We start from the raw sequence: 3,851 nt of genomic DNA on the forward strand, positions 1-3,851 counted from the left end.
ATGGGGCAGATGTATCACACTCCCACGACAACTTGTACCGCTTTTGAGGAACTCATGCTCATTTACACCCACAAAGGGAGACACACAGAAAGATACCCCCAAACCGATCGATGTCTCCATTGTGGTGAGCTGGAATTTGAAATGGACATTCGGACAAATGAAACTTTTAAATGCGGAAGCACAGAAGCGACGTCCCAGCAGGATTTCAGAGGGGAGTGTCAACGTGGGGCACGGATTAAAGTGAGACATCCCCCTCGAGCCAGGTAGGACTCGAACCTACAATCTTCTGAACCGAAGTCAGACACGTTATCCATTATGCCACTGGCCCAATACCCACGCTCAGCACTGGCGGAATGTCGATATGTAATGCCATGGACTTTCACGGAATCAGAATTAAAAAGGTGAACAAGCAGCGAAGATAATCACCAACACTGCTTCACTTCGAAGTTTCCAATTTGTGAAGCAGTGCCTTTCACTGGCAAAGGAGAAACATGGCTCCGCAGCTGCGGTCTTCAGGGTCGCCTCCTTCTCTGCTGGAAGTTTCCATCGTTTTGTTCAGAGTCCCGACGCGATTTCATGATCCACTCCAGTGAAAAGGTGTCATGGTTTCGTCTAAGCAAGACCCTGCCGAAACTCAGAGAGAGACATCTGGTCATTTCGAGCTCAGGATGTGGAATTAGACGAGATGCGTGACACCTTTTATTGGCGCCGCCACTTCACGACAAATTAGCGGCTCAAAACGAGCCGTTGTTAGCATCAGTTTGATTTGTACCTTCCTGCAGTGCATTTGCGAAACAACATCAGATAGATCCCATCCGGCCCAGCTGACTTATCTATTTTCACACTCTGCAGTATTTCTAATATCTCTTCTTTGTGAACCTCAATCTCTTCTAGTCTAGACGCAAGTATCTCTGTATCTTCCTTGCCAACATTTTCATTATCTATAGCGAACTCTGTCGAAAAATATTTATTTCGTGCTTCCTCTATCTCCACTGACTCCACACATGACTTCCCACTATTATTCTTGATTGTCCCAAATTTAACTCTCGTCATTCTTTTATTGCTGACATACCTATGGAAAGCCTTAGCGTTAACCCTGATCCTATCTGCCAACGACTTCTCATGTCTCCTCCAGGCTCTTCTCAGCTCTCTTTTTAGGTCGTTCCTGATATCGTTGGAACCCTCGAGCGCTCTAACTGAGTTTTCACGTTGTGTCCTAACATAAGACTTCTTGTTCTTCTTGACCAGGGATTCCACTTCCTTAGTAAACCACGGCTCACGCGTTCTATATCTTCCTCCCTGCCTGACAGGTACATACTTATCTAGGACACACAGGAGCGTTTCCTTGAATAAGCTCCACATTTTTAATGTGCTCACCCCCTACAGTTTCCTACCCCACTCTGCGCTTCCTAAATCTTACCTCATTGCATCGTGATTTCCCTTCCACCAGCTGAAACTCTTGCTCCGTGGAGTACACCTCTCCCTTACCATCACGAAAGTAAACCTGAGAGAATTGTGATCGCTGTCTCCAAAGTGCTCACCTCCTTCCAAATCTAAAACCTGGCCAGGCTCGTTACCCAGTACTAAATCGAAAGTGGCTTCTTCCCTTGAAGGCATGTCTACATACTGTGTCAGGAAGCTCTCCCGCACACACGGGACAAAAACTGGCCCATCTATTGTACTCGTACTGTAGTGATCTCAGTCAATATTTGGATATTGTCTTGAGTGTTCCAGAGTTTTTCATTGTCCCACTGTCCAGATGAAGTTTGTATTCCTCACGTACGGGAGCAAGAATTCTTTCAATGTCTCAGATCAGTTCCTGTGCCGAGAACATCAGAGTCAATGTCCCTTCCTCTACTCGGACTGACAATTTACACTTCTTCAATCTCCTATGATTCCATTTCCCAAAGAGTTTCTCAAGATTTCAAAAGCTGGAGCCTAAATTATATGCTTTGCTTCCTAAACATTTTTCCAACTGCCAACTAACAATATTTTCACAGTATCTCTTCACAATCCTCTGGCTTGCACCATGTCCAGGGATGAGAAGTCCCATTTGGTGGAGAGAGTTCCTAGGCTGGTGAGTTTCACTTTGGAACAAAGATGGTTAAGTGGCAATTTCCTGCGGCTGTTTGTAATGATGGAAGAGGGAGCGGTGGGGAATGAGCACTCTGACGAGCAGGAGGAAGTGTTGCCAATGACCAGAGTCAGAGAACAGAGGACAAGGGATTAAAGGAATCTAATGAAAAGCAGCACTTCTGATCAGGGCGTTCAATAACAACTGCAAAAACCCGATGTGTCGAGCAGTGTATCTGGAAAGAGAAACAGAGATAGATTAGATTCCCTACTGTATTCAAACGGGCCCTTCGGCCCAACAAGTCCACACCGATCCTCGGAAGAGCAACCCACCCAGACACATTCCCCAACATTTCCCCCTTCACCTAACACTACGGGACAATTTAGTATGGCCAATTCACCTGGCCTGCACATCTGTGGACTGTGGGAGGAAACCAGAGCACCTGGAGGGGACCCACACAGACACAGGGAGAATGTGCAAACTCCACACAGACAGTTGCCTGAGGCGGAAATTGAACCCAGGTCTCTGTCGCTGTGAGGCAGCAGTTCTAACCACTGTTTTAATGTTTTAAATGTGGAACATTTCTGATGAAGAACTCGAGTTTCCCAAGTCTAATCAAATTACAGGCCTGCTTTGCAAAACAGGCTTTCTGAACTTTGAATTGTCCCAGCAGGGAACCATTCATAACACATGACAGCAAGATTCGAACCTACGTGGGGAAACCCCAATAAATTTCTAATCCATCGCCTTTACCACTCGGCCATGACTACAGCCAGCATGCTGTCGTTGAGCATTGACCAAATCAGCCATGATCACATGGAACGCTGCCACTGACTTGATGAGTTAAATGCTTCCATCTCCTTTCATCCCTTTGCTGTCATTTGTAAGGTGCGAGACACCAATGGAAAAGAAGAAAAGCACAAAGTTAGGAAAAGACATTTGCAGCCAAATTGAGTTAAAATTATTCATTGAAAGGAAAACCACACTTGGCAATTTGCTAGATCTCTTTGCGAACATGACCAGTATAGGTAATCAAGGGAGCTATTGATCTGTGTATTCTTGGACATGAAACAAAGTTTAATGACATATTCATTTCTTTTTCCTGCGAAGGAACCGATCTTTCCAGATGCTCACAATGACAGAGAATTTTCCCAATTAAAGACGGCAAATAAGTCCCATCTCACGCTGACACCATCGTGAGCGCTGGTATTTCACAGTGCCACAGAGTCAGGGTCAATTCCCGCCTCAAGCAACTGAATGTGGCTGCGTGCGCTTGCTCTGGTTTTCTCCCACAGTCCAAAAATGTACCGGTTTGTTGAAATGGCCGCGCTAAATTGACGGGGTTAAAGGAGAGGAATGCATTTGGGCTCGGGCGGGTCGGTATGGAGTTGCTGGGCCGAAGGGCCTGTTTCCACATTGTAAGTAGTCTAATGTACAGTAATCAATGACCAAGGTACGGCACACGTTGTGCGATGGGGCATATATATGACTTTTCGGTTGTTTTTCTTCAAAGTTTCTTTGCAATTCAAACGGGAGAGGAAGAAGGGAAATGAATGTCTCCCATAATTCTTGCCTTCTTTTATCATTCACAGGCGGTATTTTTTCCTGTACGTTTTTTTACACTGTGGTTACTGTTAGTGTTCTTGTAAGCCACACCAGCTGGATTCCTCTTTCCTCAATGTTCCTCATCTCTACCCAAACACACTTTCCATCCTTATCTCCTGAATCAAAGTAACCTCTAACCATTGCATAATTGCCACGGAAACTGGGCTTTTCA

The 3,851-nt window shown here is 45.4% G+C and overlaps 1 non-coding gene across 1 annotated transcript; it reads right to left on the reverse strand.

Moving 5' to 3' along the window:
* Positions 1-255: 255 nt before the first annotated feature.
* Positions 256-328, reverse strand: trnar-ucg (transfer RNA arginine (anticodon UCG)). Its single transcript has one exon. It is a non-coding gene; the product is annotated as a tRNA-Arg (tRNA).
* Between the last annotated feature and the right edge of the window lie 3,523 nt (positions 329-3,851).

Source organism: Chiloscyllium punctatum, chromosome 34, assembly GCF_047496795.1.
Source record: "Chiloscyllium punctatum isolate Juve2018m chromosome 34, sChiPun1.3, whole genome shotgun sequence".
Classification (NCBI taxonomy): domain Eukaryota; kingdom Metazoa; phylum Chordata; class Chondrichthyes; order Orectolobiformes; family Hemiscylliidae; genus Chiloscyllium; species Chiloscyllium punctatum.